At 41.1% G+C, this 20,141-nt stretch overlaps 1 pseudogene; it reads left to right on the forward strand.

The window, feature by feature from the left end:
* LOC149192376 (WAT1-related protein At5g07050-like) overlaps nucleotides 1-20,141 on the forward strand; it is a 35,390-nt pseudogene that overhangs the window by 14,443 nt on the left and 806 nt on the right.

The following is a 20,141-nucleotide window of genomic DNA, read 5'->3' on the forward strand; positions in this document are numbered from 1 at the left end:
ATTATCACATAAGATAGAGACAGGTGGAGTGCAAGTGATTTGAAAGTCCTGCAAGGTCTGCATCATCCAAAGAAGTTGTGTGCAACAAGATGCTGCAGCCACATATTCTGCTTCAGCTGTAGATAAGGCAATCGAACTTTGTTTCTTGCTGAACCAAGATACTAATCTGGAACCCATGAAGAAAGCACCTCCACTTGTGCTTTTCCTATCATCCACACTTCCAGCCCAATCTGCATCTGTGTAAGCATGAAGAGTGAGATCTGTATTTCTAGGATACCATAAGCCATAGTTTTGGGTCCCTTGAAGATATTTGAAGATTCTTTTGACTGCCTGAAGATGAGTTTCCTTTGGGTTGGCTTGAAATCTTCCAACCATTCCTACTGCATGTGTAATATCTGGTCGAGTACCTGTCAAATAAAGCAAACTCCCAATCATGGATCTATAAGTGGGTTGGTGAACTGCTGCTGATTCATCATTTGCACTGAGGCTGCATCCTGTAACCATGGGTGTACATACTGGCTTTGACTCTTCCATGCCATACTTCTTCAAGATCTGCTTGAGGTATTTGGTTTGAGACAAGAAGATACCTCCTTCATTTTGTTGGATTTGCAATCCAAGAAAATATGTCAATTCTCCAAGAAGTGACATTTCGAATTCTTTCTGCATAACCAAGGCAAAGTTTTGACTCATAGTCTCTTCATTGCTGCCAAAAATAATATCATCTACATAAACAACAAGAATTAGCAATTTGTTATTTTCAACTTTTATATAGAGATTGCTATCTGCTGATCCTTTTGAAAAGCCTTGTTGGTGAAGATATTTGTCCAACCGATAGTACCAAGCCCTTGGAGCTTGTTTGAGTCCATAGAGTGCCTTTTTCAATCTGCATACAAGGTTTGGATCATTACCAAGAATGAAACCATCTGGCTGCTCAATATATACTTCTTCTTCTAAGTCTCCATTCAGGAAGGCTGATTTCACGTCCATTTGAAATACCTTGAAGTTTTGAAAGCTTGAGAGAGCAAGGAACATTCGGATGGCCTCTAGTCTTGCCACAGGAGCAAAGGTCTCTTCAAAATCTATTCCTTCTTGCTGTGCATACCCTTTACAAACAAGTCTGGCCTTGTTTCTAATTACTTCTCCATTTTCATTTAATTTATTCTTGAAGACCCATTTTGTTCCTATTACATTCTTATCTTTTGGTCTAGGAACTAATTCCCAAGTGTTGTTCTTTTCGATTTGCTCAAGTTCTTCATCCATTGCTTTGACCCAACATTCATCTTTGCATGCCTCTTTCACATTTTGTGGTTCAATGGAGGAGAGTAGTGCCAAGTAGCTTGAAGCTTCTGCAAGTGTCCTTCTTGTTTGTACTCCTGCTTCTTTCTGCCCCACAATCTGAGTTTCTGGATGATTTTTTTGGACATATCTGGATGGAGTCTTCTCTTCTATTCTTGTCTGCTCCTCTGGTTCTTCTTGAGATTCTTCTTCTTCTTGAGGTTCTTCTTCTTCATCATTTTGCCTTTGAGAGTAACCTTCATCTTCTTCAATGTCTTCATGATGAACTTGCCTAGGAATATATCCCTTCTCATCAACCACTATATCAATACTGTCAACAATTCTGCCAAGTCTTTTATTGTAGCACTTGTATGCTTTGCTATGTGGAGAATAACCAAGAAGAATGCCCTCATCTGCTCTAGGTTCAAGTTTGCCAAGTTGCTCATCAGTATTCTTAATATAACATTTGCTCCCAAAGATTTTGAAATGCTTCACGGAAGGAGTTTTACCACTCCAAAGCTCATGAGGTGTTTGAGTGCTGTTTACTCGGACATTTGTTTTGTTAAGAATGATAACAGCAGCATGTGCAGCTTCACCCCAGAAGGTTGCAGGAGTACCTGATTCATCGAGCATAGCACGAGCCATTTGTTGGATAGTTCTGTTCATTCTTTCCACAACCCCATTTTGCTGAGGAGTTCTAGCTGTAGAGAATTCTCTTCTTATCCCATGTTCATCGCAGAAATCGAAAAATTCATTTGATGTGAACTCCCCACCTCTGTCAGATCTGAGGCACTTAATTTTGTGTCCTGATTCATTTTCAGCCAATGCTTTGAAGGATTTGAATTTTTCGAATGCTTCATCTTTGTGCTTCATAAGCCCTAACCAAACAAACCTTGAGAAATCATCAATGAATAATATCAGATATTCTTCTCCTCGAGGTGTCCTTTTCCTAAATGGACCACATACATCTGTATGGACTAGCTCAAGAGGCAAGCTAGCTGATCCTTCCTTCTCTGGAAAGTTAGTTCTGGTTTGCTTTCCAAACTGACAAGATTTGCATATGGTGTTGTCTGGAATTTTGATATCTGGAAGATCGCGAACTGCCTGATATTTGCATGCTTTTCTTATTTGTGAGAAGCTTAGATGTCCCAACCTTCGATGCCATAACCAGTGCTCTTCATCCTTGCTAAGATAGCATTGTTGTTGTCCTTCTTCAAATATGTACAGATTATTTGGAGTTCTTTTGCCTTTGAGAACTGTTTTACCTGTATCAAGATCACGAACAAGACATCCATTCGATCTGAAAATAACCTCGGTTTTTTTATCACACATCTGGCTGACACTTAGTAGATTATGCTTCAATCCATCAACATACAAAACATTTCCAACCTTGACCTTTTCTTTCAAAGGAGCAATACCTTTTCCTTTTATAGTTGCAGGAGTATCATTTCCAAAAGAAACTTTCTTTCCCTTTTCTAAAGTAGAATAAGATTCAAGTTTTTCTTTATCACCTGTCATATGTTTCGAACATCCACTGTCAATGTACCATAGATTTTCCTGTCCTTCTGCATAAAAAGCTATCCCACATCTTTCTGTCTGAGGTTCCTTTATTCTCCATTTTTTGGTGCTCGTGGCTTGTTCCTTTTTCTCCTGAAACCTGCTCCTGCATTCAGATTCTTTATGACCAAAATTATTGCAAATAGAACATTCAACTTCATTTTCAAGAACCGAAAAGTTGTTATAGGTCCTCTTTGTAATCCCTGTCATACTTCTTTGTTTTTGAGCTTCCCTAGTCATGATTGTTTTATATGCAACACATTGAGCTGCTTTGTGACCAAAGTTATGGCAAGAAAAGCATTGTCCATTGAAGAAGCTTCTGCGGTTATTGAATCTACCAGCCAACTGATTGTAATTTCTATTTTCATCTATTCTTGTGCCAAACTGAGAAGATTTTACCTGTGGTTGGTTGTAGCTTTTGTTCACCCTTAAGAAGGATTGTCCCTGATAGTTTCTGTTTGTAATTCGTCCCTGCTTTACCTGATTATCTTCATTGTTCTTCTGCTCATTTCTTCTTGCTGCATCAAGATAACTTTTTGAGGTGGATGCTTGAGAGGTTTCTCCATTATAGCCCAAACCTGTCTTGTTTAGAGGAGACCGCTGCACATTGATAATCTCATCCAAAGTTTCAGATCCTTTGACAAACTTAAGATTAATAGCTTTTGTTTTCTCAATTTCTTTTCTGAGACCAACAATTTCACCTTCTAGTTTTTCAAGATGTTTTTCTTTTTCATCAATTTGAAATTGCAAAGTATCAATGATCACACTCTTTTCTTCTATGCATCTCTTGAGTCTAGTAATTTCATTATAGAGATTATCCACATCTACAGCATCCTCATAATCATCATCTTCAAATGCCATTAACAGCTTATATTTATTACCTTGTTCATCTTCATCACTGTTTGATAAGCCATCACTATCTTCATGGGTGTAGTAGCTTTTCTTATTTGCACTTTGTTTCTTGTTCCATCTAGCAGGTTCTTTTCCTTTATCCTTATAAGGACATTTTGCAGCATAATGACCTACTCTTCCACAAGCAAAGCATTTGAAAGGTAGCTTACCTCTGAACCTTCCAGCACCCCTTTGAAGATTTCTGACAAAATTTGATTCTTCTTCCTCTTCTTCTGGAACATGGCTTGCTTCATAGTAATCTTCTTTTCCTGATGCCTTAAAAGCAGCTTCCCTTCTGTCTGATGGACCTCCCTTTCTCATTTCATAAGCAGTTAGAATTCCATGTAGCTGAGACATAGTGAGAACTTTGAGATTTTCCTTTTCTTCTATTGCAGATACTTTAGATTCAAACTTGGGGGATAATGATCTTAGAATCTTTTGAACTACTATAGTCTCTTTTATTTCTTCACCCAAATTTTTCATACAATTAACAATCTCATCTACCCGAAGAAAATAATTAGCCACACTTTCATCATTATACATCTTGAGAGTCTCATATTGAATCCTGAGAGTTTGAAGTTTAGCTTGCTTTACCTGTTCATCTCCTTCATAGCTAGTGATCATTTTGTCCCATATCTCTTTTGCTGATTTGAAGTGCATGACCTTCATGAATTCTGTTTGGGATATACTTCCTAATAGAGTACTGACTGCTTTTGCATTTGTTTCATATGCCTTTTTCTCAGCTGGATCTGTAGGAGTAGCTGAAGGAAAAGCATAGCCTGTTTCTACAATGTTCCAAACTTCTGTACCAAGAGATTGAAGATATGCAGTAACTCTTACCTTCCAATAATTGAAATTTGTTCCATCAAAAACCGGTGGCCTGATTGATGCTTCTTTCTCGTAGTTGCTCATGATGAATGATCTACCTTCAAGCGATCAAGCTTCTCTGAAGGACCTGCTCTGATACCAATTGTTGGAAATAATACTGAGAGGGGGGGGTGAATCAGTATTATCAGATCAATCAAACTTTTTCAATGCTCAGAAACATATACGCTACTTCAGTTAAGTGAACCAGCGTGTACACGCTACTGTGACTAAGTAAAACAGTGTATAAGAAGAAAACTCACAATTTAGTTAGCTTATTCTTCAGTTAAGTGCATCAGGACATTATTCACCACATTAACAGTAAACATGTGCAGTATAACAGAACAGATCAAAAGCCACACACATGAACACCAAGATATAAGGTGGAAACCCAATGTGGGTGAAAACCACCTGCTGCAAGTTGTCTCTATCTTTCTTTAATATGAAACTTCAGTTTACAATCTTTTGTACTGGTGCAGCCTTATACCAGTACGCAGGCTACAACCTGCAGAAGGCTACAACCTTCTCTCGTTCTCCAAACTTCCTTGGAAGGGAGCTCCAACCCCCTTTGCTCTTGTACTAGCCAAGATACTAGTACGTAGGTGCTGACCTACAATCTTCTTTCTTTCAGGTATCACTTTTCATACATTTTCAGACTTGGATATTCCTGAAGCACAACATTACAATCTGAAGACCACAATTCATTCAATTTCCACAATAGATCATTGAAGCATAAAACAACCAAACTTTGAATCACTGAACCACTGAACCCTGTCAATCACCAGTTACCAGAACACAGAGCAGACTACAGAACTCTGCAATAACAGTCAGACCCCACTGTAAAACCAAAAATCAAGCTTCAAAAGATATACGCTACTTCAATGAGCAAAACCCGCGTATACACGCGCTTTTACCGAAGCCAACCCGCGTACAGATCTAAAAATAAACTTTCTCAATTTGCAGCTGTACCAGACATTAGTTAGACCCAGAACATAACATTGCGACAATATGCAGATCTAGAAATACGCATAATCAACCATATCATGATAGTGCATTTCAAACCATTAGATCCCGATCTATCCTTAGATCTAGTCTTCCATCAACCGATGTGATCTCTCCTTGGCTTAGATCAAGCAACCCAGAACCTGCATATCAGATCTCTTTCTCTCTTAGATATTCAAGCCTTGTCAAAAGATAATCTTGCCTAATGATCTTCTTCTCCTTATATAGTCTTAGGCCTAGCTCAATACCAAGAGCCAAAACCATAGTAACACAATACCATCAACTTCAAAACTAGGGATCGACACGCCCGTCGAGACACAATGATCCGAAATCATAGGCACAACTTCCAAGGACTAACCACCATGGACCAAAGATACTTTTCCACATACACGCGCTTTTTCTGAATCCAACTAGCGTGTACACGCGACTTGGGCTTAACGAACATGCGTATATGAACTTCCTTGGCATGCTGTACTAAGATCTGTCTTCTGATTAAGTTGCCATCACCTGTACCAACCTCTGAGCACCTGTACCATCCTCTGAGTGAGTTGCCATCAAGGACAACACTTGAATCATAATGCCAACAGGCTGGTCTTGCAAAGGTTCAACTAGTTCGAGCCCTAACTCCTTATAACCTGACCTCGTTGGGGACATGCAAAGAAAAACAGAGGAAGACAAGAACGCTCTGATACCATTGATCCAAACTTAAACAGGAAGTCAATGAAAAATATATATAACCATAAATACAGAGATATAGTAGAAATAACACTTCATTTCATTAATATCAAAATACTAAAATATGCTTACAAACAAAATGGAAATAAACTAGCTCAGGCGATGGTAGCTTATCTTTGATAAGAGATGTGGCGGCTACATGCCTTTGAGGCTCAAGGGCCTATTTATTATTGAACAACAAGGGAAAACAACCAAAACATAACCCTTGGAGATGTAACACCAAGGGTTACATGCCTACTGCGGACCTCAAAAAAATGTCGTTTAGGGGGTCAAAACTACTCCGGAAGTTTTGGACCTGAAAAAATGCTAAAAATAGCAAATGTTGAAACAAAAAAGGAAAAAAATGAAACCAAATGGAGGTGTAGGTGGCCACCAATATCCACCTAGATCACATGGGCCGAAATTACGTCTTCTATGCGGGCGTCACTACTAGGCGGGTGCCTTGGCTTTCCTAGCACACGATGCTCCCATGGGCATTTGTGTGCCCTGCCTTCGTGTGGGTGTGCACAAGGCATGGATGTTCGCCTTGCTGTGAAAATTAGTGAACACAAATAATTAAATCATCAATGATCACAACAAAATATTATCATTTGTTAGTACCATGCTACATAATCAATCAATTATAAAACAAATTTTAACACCTAAACATTAGTTTAGTTAATTTTCTAAAAATCATTATGAGACCTCCTTGTGGGAACTCAGTTCATGGGTATTCATGGGCTAATATTACTTCTTTGGTGCGGGTGCCCCCTTGCCTAGCCAGGTTGACCCACTAACTCGTTGCAAAGGCGCCACTGCCAAGCAAGCGCCTTGGCTGTGTGCCTAGCACGCGATGCTCCCATGGGTGCCCGAGCACCCCACCTTTAAGCAGGCATTCCCACTGAGTGAGCATTCACCTTGCTATGAAAATTAATGAAAAAAAATCATTAACTCATCAATGACAACAAGATATTATCATTTGTTATTTTCATGGTTCATGATCAATCAATTATAAATCGATTTTTAACACCCAAACATTAATTTAGTCAATTTTCTAAGAATCATTATGAGACCCCCTTGTGGGAATTCTGTTCATGGGTAGTCATAGGCCGAAATTATTTCTACTATGTGGGCGCCGCTTTCTAAGTTGGGCCGACCCACCAACTTGTCACATGGGAATCACAACTGGGTGAATTCCCTAGCATGCCCAACATGTGATTCTCCCATGGGTGCTCGCGTGCCTTGCCTTCATGCAGGTGCACGCAGGCATGGGAATTTTCCCTGTTGTGAAAATTGGTGAACATAAATATTTATCTCATCAATGATCATGATAAAATATTATCATTTGTTAGTATTGTTGTCCTCTAAGATAATTCTAGGTTAATTAATTATGCCAGAGCATCTAAAATGTTTTGTTGTTTTAATTTTTTTTGGATGACCAATGTTATGAGAAGATTAAGGCGGGCACTTAAACCTTGTTAATACTAAATTTAGAAAGGGTTGATTCTTTACCTCTGAACAATAATTTGATTTAAAAGTGATCCAGATTTAAACAAGAATGAAAAGAATTATAGAGATAACCATAAACACAGATATGCAGCGGAAATAATACTTCATTTCATTAATGTAAAACACTGAAATATGCTTACAAACAGTGATGGAAATAAACCAGCTAGGGCGGTGGTAGCTTATCTCTGAGAAGAGATGTGGCAACTACATGCCTCTGAATTGTCTTACAATGAGGCTCGAAGGCCTATTTATTGTTGAGAAACAATGGAAAACCTTTAACATCCCAAAACCTAACCCTAGAAGATGAAACGCCAAATTGTGGGCCTCGTTTGGGTAAACTGGTACATCAATTTCCCGGGGTCGTAACTTTAGCACCCGATCTCCGTTTGACGTGTACAATAGCTTGTTAGAAAGATCTATCTGAGAACTATAACTTTGGGAAGGGAAACATCGGTCCATGGACCCATGTTTCCCCCATATTTCCCAAAAAGCGTTGTTTAGGGCCTCAAAACGGCTCCGGAAGTTCAGGAGCTGAAAAACTGCTAAAAATAGTAAATTGTGCTACAATTAAGGAAACTGAAAATGCTGAGAGAAACAATGTTGGGGGTCCAAGTGGACTTGGTATGTGGCCACCAATATCCACCTGGATCATTCCTCCCCCCTTAGGAAGCAATGGTCCCCATTGCATTGAGTTCCTCCATGAGATGAGGAAACTTCTGCTGAACTTGGTCCCTGGTGAGCCACCTACCCTGGTGAAGGAGTTGGCCTACTTTCACAACTCGATACAGTTGAATATTCTGTTGGTGAGTGTTCTTGATCAGTGTGTCCATGATCCGAACAGTTGCACCTTGTTCCATGCAATCTGGATTTAATTCTATGGGTGTGAGCTGTTCTGCAATGTTGGATGTGTCTAGTAATGGTGGAAAGTATGGCCGAAGGCGGTCCACATTGAACACTGGGTGTAGGCCAAGGAATGGGGGAATGCTGAGCTCCAATGAATTGTCTCCCATTGCATTAGTAATGGTGTAAGGACCATATCGGACTGGTCTCAGTTTCTAAGAGGCTCCAGTAAGGCATTCCTTTTACAAATGCAACCAGACTTTGTCGCCCACTTGAAACTTGTGTGGCACCCGATGTTGATCAGGTCGATGCTTGTACTTGGCATTTGATTTCTCCAGAATGTCATGGACCTGCTGGCGAATATATTGGATGTTCTCAATGAAGCTGGTTGCCTTGTTTGTTTCGGACTGGACATCAGCCAAATCTTTGTGAGTAGCTGCAAGTGGCATGGCCACATCAATGGGGCATAGTGGATGGAATCCCAAGCCCACTGGAAAAGGGCTGTGGCCAGTCTAGCTGTGACGAGCTTAGTTATAGCTGTGCTGAACATAGGGGAGGCTCTCGTCCTATGTGCGTGGATGCTTTGAGTTGTACATTCACAGAATGTGTACAATCATCCTATTGACAACCTCTGTCTGGCCATCAGTTTGAGGATGGAAGGCTGTGGATTTAGTGAGTTTGGTGTCTAGTATTGAACAGAGACTGGACCAAAATGTACTGAGGAACCGACTGTCCCAATCTGAGATGATAGACTATGGGATCCCAGAGTACACTCACACTCGTTCAAAGAAGAGTTTAGCAGTGGCTTCTGCTGTGATATGCTTCTTACAGGCCGCCATAATGGCCATCTTCGAGAACCTGTCGACGACCACAAAAACATAGTCATTTCCATGCTTAGTGGAAGGAAGGCCTGACATGTAATCCATGGAGATGGATTCCCAAGGTTGACTAGGGGTAGGCAGTGGGGTATAGAGGCCTTGCTTCTTGATGGTCGGTTTGGCAATGGCGCAGGTAGTACATGATCTGATGTACTTCCCGACATCTTGTAGGAGATTTGGACAATAGAAATAATTTTGCAGTATTGCCACTGTTTTCTCGACCCCAAAATGCCCACCAGTCCGAATGTAGTGTGGTTCCCAAATCATCTTGGCATGCTCACTTGAAGGAAAACAAAGGTGACCCATGTGGCATAACAAGGCATCTTGGAGGTGAAAATCTAGAACATGCCGACCCTCCAAGAGTGTCTGGTATGTGTGGCCGAATTTTGGGTCACTTTTGTAGAGAAGTGGCCAATCAGAAGTCTCGTGCCCACAAGAGTTGAGCATGGTGGTTAACGCCATGATCGGTGGTCAACTGAGGCAATCTGCAACATTATTGGTGTTGCCCTTCTTATACTTGATATTCAAATGGAACTGTTGCAGGTATGTAGACCACTTCTAATGGCGATCATTCTGCAATTTCCCTTGGGTCTGTATGAACTGCAAGGGTCGATGGTCTGTGTGGATGACCATTTCCTTTCACAAAATGTAATGCTTCCATTGTCGGCAGGCCTGCACAATGGAATACATCTCTTTGTCATAAGTGGGATACTTCCAGACTATGTCTGAAAGTGTCTCACTGTGATATGCCACTGGATGCCCGTGTTGAGTAAGGACTGCACCAATAGCATAGTCAGAGGCATCTGTCTCGACCTCAAATGGTTGTTGCAAATCTGGTAACGCGAGCATTGGTGCTGTGCAGAGGCGATATTTCAACTCTGTGAATTCCTTCTGTTGAGATTTAGACCAAAATAATTTTGATTTCGCTCCTCCCTTGGTGACTTGACTCAAGGGCCAAGTGATATGAGAAAACCCTAACACGAACTTGCAGTAGAAGTTGGCAAGACCTAGAAAGCTGCGAAGCTCTGTCAAAGTGGTTGGAGATGGCTAATCTCGAATGACTTGGATCTTGGCTAGATCCACAAGCACCCCTGTTCATCAATAATGTATCCCAGATACTGAACCTGGTTCATGCTAAAAGCGCATTTCTCCAAATTGGCACATAGCTTGTGTTGCTGCAGTGTTTGGAGAACCTGTCGAATGTGGTGGAGGTGCTCTTCCCAACTCTGGCTGAAGACCAGAATGTCATCCAAGTATACCACTACAAATGAGTTGGTGAATGGCCACAAGATGTCATCCATTAGCCTCATGAAGGTTGCAGGAGAATTCATCAATCTGAAAGGCATAACCAACCATTCGAAAAGGCCCTCCTTGGCTTTGAAGGCAGTCTTCCACACATCAGAGGGTTGGATTGGTACTTGGTGATATCCTAACTTTAGATCGATCTTGCTGAAATATTTTTCCCCCTTTAGTTGGTCTAGGAGGTCATCAATCCGCGAGATCGGGTACCTATTACGGACCGTGATCTTGTTCAGTGCCTGATAGTCAATACAGAGTCTCCAAGTCCCATCCTTCTTCTGTACCAACACGATCGAGCTCCCACAAGGCGATGAACTCGGACGGATGTGACCTTTCTGTAGTAGCTCCTGAATTTGCCTCTTGATTTCATCGTTCTCCAGAACAGAGTGCCGATAGATTGGTCCATTGGGTAGTGGAACACCTGGGGTTAGATCGATGGAGTGATTGACTTGACAGTATAGAGGAACCCTTGCGGGGGAGGTGAAGATGTCCTCATACTCCTCCATGACCTTGTCCATCTGTAGTTGTCGTGTGGAGGGGCCTTGTTTGGAGGTCGTGGCCATCGTCTTCTTCTTTCCTTGAGGGCGTATCATCAGGAAAACAAATTTCTCGGTTTTGGAAATGAGCTTACTGCATTGTTTTGCAATAACCAAAGATATGGCAGTAGGTGGTGCTATATCTGGTATCCTGTACAACTTATTTCCCAGTGTAACAATAACAACATGGGGCCTTGATTCATACATAGCATGTCGCTTCCACAAGTATGGTTGTCCAAATAATACATCACAAACTTCAAGGGGAGAAATGTCACACAATACCTTATCCATGAAGGGCTTGATGTTGTATGGAAGGTGACACTGTTGGCTCACGCGAAGATCCCGTCCTTGGTGAAGCCACCTGATGGTGTACGATTGTGGATGTGCTGTGGTCAGTAAGCCCAACCGCTTCACGACCTCTACCGAAATGAGGTTCTTTTGGCTCTCGCTATCAACAATGAACTGTAGCGGGGAGCCCTTTACCCACATCTGGGAGTGGAAGAGACTCTCCTCCTCCTCTGGATCTTCGAGTTCCTCCTTCTGTATCTTCGTGGTGGTAATGGTGGCATTGGGCTTCACATCGATAATTTGCTTCCCTTTGTCATTCCCCTTGTCAGGTTTTGACTCAGAGTCCGAACATGCATCTGATTCTGAAACCTTTAGCTCAGCGACCAGTGATTGCTTGGCCCGACACTCACTTGTGTTGTGAGTGGAGCTCTTATGGAACTCACACCATTTTCATGTGTCCTTTTTTGGCTTCGTGGCGCTGTTCTTTGCTTGCAACTTTGGCGGGTTGTCTTGGTGATGAGCCCCAAAAATGGATAATTATTTGGGCTCATTCAACCTCCTAATTCAACTTAATCCACCATTCTCATTAGTTTATTGCATGTTTTTGATTATATTTATGCTAATAGAGTGAATTGGGTTAGTCATTATGCCAATAAGTCTAATGTGTGCTTTGTGTAGCCTTTTTGGTCAATTTGGAGACAAAGTCAATGGTTGAAATGAGCACTTGGCAGCCAAATTCGTGGAGAGTATTTTTAGGAAGGTGTTCCCCTCATTTATGGGCCCTTACCTAGAATTCTCCACCATCAGCTCGGAGTTCAAGGGCCACCAAATCAATCAGCACAAGGGCAGCCAAGCAAGTCAAGTAGGACTGCTATTAACTGCAAGTTTTGGGCAGCCGAGTCCCTAAAGTTTAGGAGGACTGTTGGGGTCCTCAATTTGTATAAATAAGAGGGCTTAGGGCCTCATTTTAGTTAGTCATTTTTGTTAGCTGGTAGTTAGTCATTTCATAGTCTTGTTGTAGTCATTTTGTAGTTCGATTTTTAGGCAGTAGATTAGCTTTGCTGTCAACTCATTTTCAAGTTCTCCTTGTGGACAATTTTGATGTAACTCTTCATTTCTTGATCAATAAAGATGAATCGAGCTTTGCACCAGCTCTAAATCTCTCTTAGGAGGCTGTAGCTCTTGGGGTTGGGCCCATCTCAAGCGCCCAATACCTCCTTTGTTTACTTTCATGTGTCTTTGCTGCATTCTTAGAGTAAAATCTGCTATTTAGATTTAAAACTTGTTGTGTTATTTAGGTTGCTTCTGATGATTAAAGTAGATTTTCATGTTCAGATTGATTTGGATAGAATAATAACATAAAGGATCCTTGGAAAAAGGGGCTCAAGCACCTCTGATCTTACCTCTCCCTCAGTGGGATCGTGAGTTGGGACAAAGGTGACCTTGCTGCCCACAAAAACGTTGTTTTGCTTCACCATGCAAGTATTAGTGTTGGATTCTTAGTTGTCAAACTTGATATCAGTTTTGACTGCATGATTAGGGTTATGATTGCTTAGTTGCATAGTTAGTTCATATGATTTTGTGCAAATAAACTTCTGTTCCATTTCTTTTGCTATTATCTAGGTCAGATTAGGTCAAGGTAATTAGGTTCTTGATTTTCCAAGTCTTCTTTTGTTAAATCCGAAAAATAACTTGCAGAGCACCTGTTATCCTTCTCTATCTACCTATAATCCATCAGATAATCTGCTCCAACCCTTAGTCCATGATTCGTACCCTTCATTTGCCATACTTTCCCCACCTTGCCTTAATTCCTACATTCTTTTGCATCATCGCTTCCTCCATCCTTGAACAAATCCAATCGCTCCTTAGCCTCATCCACCAAGTCCTAGACCTCTTCACACCCCTATTTCACCTCCATACTCATTCCTCCATCTTTTTCCCTTCATCCATGCTCCAAAATCCCATTTCGAAACATCCTGTAGAAGAATTACAGAACATCCTGTAGAAATCCTGAACATCCTGTAGAACCCCTGCAGACTTCCTGTAGAAGCTCATAAACACAGTTTCTTGGCAGCCAAACTTTGTGAGACTCTCTGGAAGGGTGTTAGGGACCCCTTAGACCCTCTCTGAACCTTCCCAACCTTTCCCAAGCATTTCTCCTCCTTGATCCACCTCTGCACAGTAAAAAATAGTTAGAAGCACATGCACGATAATTCCAACAACTTAAACAAAAATACAAAAAGATTTTTGCTTCAGATAAAGGTAGTCTATACACATGTATTTTACCTTCATAGAAGTAATGGCATCTCTTTTAGTAGTTTTCATGCTCTCCTTTGCATCAGTAGGACTAGCTGGTAGAATTAGGGTTTGCTAGGGTTTGCGTTTCTTTTTGGCTTTCAGTTTCTTTTTGCGATTAGATTAGCTTCCTTCGAGTTAGCTTTCATCCATCAATTAAAAAGCTTCTTCTAAGAGCTCATAGAAGTTGGCTTAAGCTCCTAGTGGACTTGTGCCAGCTGACCAAGTGACAGCTGCGGCAAGAGCTAGTACTTGTGCAAACAGCACCGTCGCTTCCAAGTTTGTTACGAACTACCGGGTTGATAAAATTAGAGAAGGAAGCTCCAGGAGTTGTAGCATTATTGCTACAATACTGGAGCCCACCATCTTTTTGGTGCCGTTGCTAGGGAAGTGTCAGAGTATTGGTGATTGCTGCTTTTCTTCTATTTTCCACTACAATCTTTTGCTAAGTAGTTTATTTCATTTCCATTATGCAATTTCGTTTATGCAAAAGTAGATTAGCATTTCCCGCTTTCATAGATTAGCATTTCAATTCCGCAATTTCATTTCTGCAAGCGTAGATTAGCATTTCAATTCCGCAAGCGTAGACTAGAATTTCATTCCTGCAATTTCATTTGAGCAAAATAGATTAGTCCTTTCCTGCTTTCATTTCAATTCTGCATTTTCATTTTAGCAAGATAGTTAGTTGCAGTTCAATCTATTTCAGTTTTGCAAGTAGAAGTAGAAAAAAGAAAAAATCAACCAAAAAGATTTCATTTCATGCCTTGTAGGAGTAGAGATAAGTTAGAAAAATGATTGCACAACACCCCCACTGCTTCACACAGCCAACATTCTCTCTTCTTCGATGGTTGTGATTAAAGAACCCTTAGGTGGACAACAAGACATATTTGAAGAACCTCAAGGGAAGAAGAAGAAGAAACCATTCCTCTGGAGCAAATGGCTACAAGCAGAAATGTTGGGAGCAACACCTTGTCCAAAGACGAATTTGAAAATCAGATCGAAGATTTCAAGAGTGATATGAGGCAGTTTCTTGCCATGCAACTGGATACCTTGCGAATCCAAAAGAAGCAAGAATAAGCCAAGAGGGCTTTGGCCATTTTTTGTCCTAGGTGCACTAGAAAGCATCCTAGGAACGAATGTCCATTGTACTCCATAGAAGTGTGTTTTGTATGTGAAGAGTACCATCCTACAGATCAGTGCCCTTCCTTACCCAGAATCAAAGCTGCCTATCAGAGAGCCAAAGGAGCCACTGAATCACTCTATTATATGAACCAAAGGAGGCCACATGGACCTAGATCTTACCAGTAGGAACTGCAAGGGACATCCGAGACCTATTATGACCCTTATCAAGCCACTTTCATGCCTTCTTGGGGTCCCCCTACTCATCCTTCCTGGTTCACACCTCCTCCTTGTTCCTTCACAGATCCATATTATGCCCAACTAGCTGCTCATTCGTTTCACTCTTATGCTCAGCCACAACCTCAGTGGAATGCACCTTATCAGGGGTGGAGGCCCCAGTACAACTCTGATCCTACTCATTTTCCTCCACCACCTGCTCATCCACAACCATCACCTCTTGCTCCACCAAGGCAGCCCCAAATTCCTACCCAACCACAATCCCATCCACATCCATCTCAAATATACACCCCCACTCAGCTACCCATACCACCATTTCCAAACCCGCACATTGGAATAGCTCAACCTAATTGCAAAGTTGAGGCACAACATGTCTGAACAACTCCTCTTGAGCTCAATGATCTTCACCATAGCTCATGAAGAGTATTGAAAAAAAGAAACTATATTGCAAGCATTGAAGGACCAAATCCAGCAGAAGAAGATTCAAAAGAAAAGATCAGAGAACCATGGGTTGTACTTGATGAAGAGAAGACATCAGAAGCAGAGATAAAGAAATATCCTTCATGGTTACCATCAAATCTTCCATGTATTCAAGAGAAAGATCAGCAAAAAGAGGAAGATGAGGAAGTCATAGTAGAAAGTGACATGAAACATGACCCAGATCAGCAAAAGGACCAAGGATATCAGAGCTATATTGAGATATGGTTTCAGAAGGTCACTAAGTTGCAGCAGTACACCCTTCTTCAGCTATGTTTGATCCCTTCAAAGTCAAATCATTTGGTTTCTGAGACCCGGGTAGTTGTCAAAGCATGCATTTCAAGCCTCCACATCAGTTTATCTCTAATCTTGATGTGCACATGGCTCCATTGGAAGTATTCTTATACTTGAGAACGATTTTGTTTTTCAAGTAGGGTAGGGTAGAAAAAAGAAAAAAAAAAAAGAAAAAAAGAGAAAAAAGAAAAAGAAAAAAATGAAAAAAGAGGAAAATAGAAATCTAAGGTGCAAACCTCCTCGGAGGTGCCTTAGATTGGCTCATTGATTGAAAACCTCCATGAGGTGGTCAATGGGTTGGAAAAAAAAAGAGAAAAGAGAATAAGGTCTCTGGGTGAAAACCTCCCTTGGAGGCGCCCAGGGCAGGCAATTAGGGTGAAAACCTCCATGAGGTGCCCTAGTTGTTTTTCAAAAAAAAAAAAAAGAGAAAAAGAAAAAGAAAAATAAATCTAATTCCCATTGAATAATTTCAGGTTGCAGCAATGACATTGCAGGTCAGGAGGATCACTCAAAACAAAGACAAAGGAGTTTTTGTGCCTTCTAGAGGAGGTTCTATATTTCTATAGGAAACATCCTGTAGAACCTTCAAGCGAGCCAGATTCGATTTTGGAAGGGGATCTAAAGCTTGGAATCCATTGGTTATGCCTGCAAGCATCCATGTTCCCATTCCTCACCCTTTTCCATCATCTTTTCCACCTCATTGTGCTTCTTCAATGTGCTTCTATAGGAAGTTCTTGTAGAAATTGTAGGAAGCTAGAAATGGATTTCAAAAAGGTGGTTTGGCGAACATGGTAGCTTCCTCAAGGGTTCAGAAGTCCTCCTGCAATCTTCAAACTCCTCCTCCATCATCTCCATACCTGCATCACAGCCCAAGCTCAGTTTTTCTTTCCATGCAAAAACTTGCAAAATGCTTTGAAGAGAAAATACATAGAACAAAATTTGCTTTTGCCATAACTTGAAAACCATGCATCCATTTGAAAAACTGTTATACAGAGAGTTGTATAGGGATGATGGAAACATGCTCGAGTAGTTTCAGCCAATTCCGGTGCACGGTTTTCGAGAAATTGATCTCTGAAATATTCAGCCATTTTCTAATTTTCTCGAAATATGTGCATCCATTGATCACGATTTTGCTATGGGAGATGCATAATGATGATAGGAACGTGCTCAACAAGTTTCAGATCGATCCGGTTTACCGTTTGGGAGCAATGGCGAAAACAAGTTCTGATCTTGTGAAAATTCAGCAGCAGCAGCTTGAACGTGCAGATTTGAACGTGGAAACAAATGCCTAGAGCTTAGATCTGGCGAGAGGACACCTGCACAAGAAAAAAAAAACAAAAGATCAGTAGCCAAGCCACATGCAATCACAAAAACAAATGCATGCAGCAAATGAAGGATCTCAGCACTTCACAACAACCACACACGACTTGCAGGTACGTAACTAAACTCGTTCCTCTATTTGCATGAATGTAACTCGTAAACAGCATGAGCAATGAGATGGTTGGGATTAAAAAAATCGGTGGCCAGCTAACTGGCCACCCTCGTCCAGTTCGAACAGCGCTCGGTGGGGGAAATCAACACGTGTGCTCAGCCATCTCAAGAAGAAAATTGAAAACAGGTAGTGGTGGTTGTTTAAAATCCAACGTAATTGATGGAAGTGAATACAGGCAGAGAACTACAGTTCATAATTACACTATAGTGGGGACCAATGGTTTGCATGGGGCCAACGTGCACTTAGCCAGCTCACCCTCCATCAGTGGAAGCCTCCATAAACAGCCAATCGAACTCATCCTTGAAATGCTCTCACCATTCGCTGATTAATTTGCATTTGCAACATTCTTAGCTGAGATTGCAGTTCAAGTCTGCCTGGCCGGCATGAATATCATTACCAGAATTTCTCTGGATGAAGGAACGAGTCATTTTATTTTCGTAGCTTATATCCTGGCTGTTGCTATAGTAGTTATTTCTCCTTTTGTTTTTTTCTTGAAAGAAACCAACGCCCTGCAAAGACCTGTGCCATTTTCTGGCAGATCTTTGTGCTTGCACTGGCTGGGTAAGACCACTCTATTTTAGAATTTCTACTTTGCTGGCCTAGATTACACCTCCGCTACATTTGCTTCTACAACATCAAACCTGGTTCCTGTTGTCACGTTTGGGATGGCCACAGCTTTTAGACTGGAGAAAGTTGATATCAGGAGTAAATATGGCCAAGCCAAAGTTGTAGGAACCATTATATGTGTGGGTGGTGCAATGATTATGACCTTCTACAAGGGCCCTGTTCTCATTAGGCTCAATAGGGTTCTTCATAACACATGGCTGCTTGGAGCACCGATGCTGTTTGCCGGCTGTTTATTTTGGTCTGGATGGCTTACCTTTCAGGCTCCAGTTGTTAAGAAATATCCAGCAGAAATTTCATTAACAGCTCTCACGATGCTGCAAGGAACTCTACAGTGCACTGTGGTGGCTTTAATTTTTGAGCCAAAGGCCTCTGCTTGGAGGCTAAAGTGGGACATTCAGCTTCTCAGCATCATATACTCTGTGAGCACCGCATCTTCGCTTTAATAATGTGCAGAAATTCTTAACATCGTCATTGATCATATTGGCCCATAATATGCAGGGAGTATTATGCTTTGCATTTGCCTTCTTTGAACAGACTTACTGTATCCGTCTGAAGGGACCTGTCTTTGCTGAAATGTTCAATCCAACTTCAACCATAATTGTTGCAGTGTTGGAACATCTAATCCTTCATGTGAAATATTATCTGGGAAGTCTGCTGGGGAGCAATTCTAGTAATAACAGGACTGTATATTGTACTATGGGGCAAGGCAAATGATGACAAGTTGGTGACAAGCCCAGAAAATCACAACCCTGCAGATGTATCCAACAACATCAGTGATTGGAACATTGGCATTAAACCAAGCTGCCAAAACAGAGGGGGACAAAACCACACTAACACCAAGGGAGAAAAGACTACAGAGTAGAATGGAAAGGACAGAAAAAGTCCACGTCAGTGAGGGCACCTCTAAGGTAGCCACAGCCAAGCTGAAAGGAAAATCACCCACAGCCAAGCAGGATACAGTGGTGCTGTCTGTTTCTACAGGAAGCCAGAACTCAGCTACAGGACTTTCTACAAGAAGTTCTGTATTTTTACCAGAAACATCCTGTAGAAGCCTTTGGGTAGGCTAGAATCAATTATGGAGAGGGATTTGAAGCTTGAAGACTGTTGAGGAGACATGCAACCACTCTTTTCTTCCATCCTCCACTGGTTTCATCTCCTTTCGCCACCATTGCTGCCATCAGATTGAATATACTTGCACAATCATACCAAAGCTGAGAATTCTTTAGGAAAAGGAGCAAGTAGTGGGAAGAAGCAAAGAAGCATGGTTTCATGACAGAGAAGAGGACATCACTTCAGAAGCTTAGCATGACAGGGAGGCCACCAGGGCCATCAAAGATGAGGAGATAGATTGGTTGCTCAGAGGATGAGCAACACTTTCAGTAGGGGGTGATGATGAGCCCCAAAAATGGATAATTATTTGGGCTCATTCAACCTCCTAATTCGACTTAATCCACCATTCTCATTAGTTTATTGCATGTTTTTTATTATATTTATGCTAATAGAGTGAATTGGGTTAGTCATTATGCCAACAAGTCTAATGTGTGCTTTGGGTAGCCTTTTTGGTCAATTTGGAGACAAAGTCAATGGTTGAAATGAGCACTTGGCAGCCAAAAACAATGTAAACTTTGAAACGGGAACTGATACTATTACCCGTTTTGTAGAGGTGGCAAAAAAATGATCCGATTTTCAAAAGTGTTGATGCAGAATACACATGTTTTTTTAAGAACATGGTTTTTGGAACTTTAATTTTTTTCATGTGCATTAAGTTTTAGAATGGTAGTGAATGGTAGTGATTTTCATCCTGATTTTAAAAAGTGAGTATTCTGCGTCACACCCTTTTTTAAAAGACCTATTTTTTGACTTTAAATTTTCTCGTGTGTGAAATGTAAAAAATTATTTTCTAAATTTGATAGTTTTTGAAGTCGTCATTGTATTCATATTTTCTTG

The sequence above is a fragment of the Pinus tabuliformis genome, chromosome 2_2 (genome assembly GCF_031772625.1).
Source record: "Pinus tabuliformis cultivar Carrire ecotype Pingquan chromosome 2_2, CPIR1, whole genome shotgun sequence".
Lineage (NCBI taxonomy): Eukaryota > Viridiplantae > Streptophyta > Pinopsida > Pinales > Pinaceae > Pinus > Pinus tabuliformis.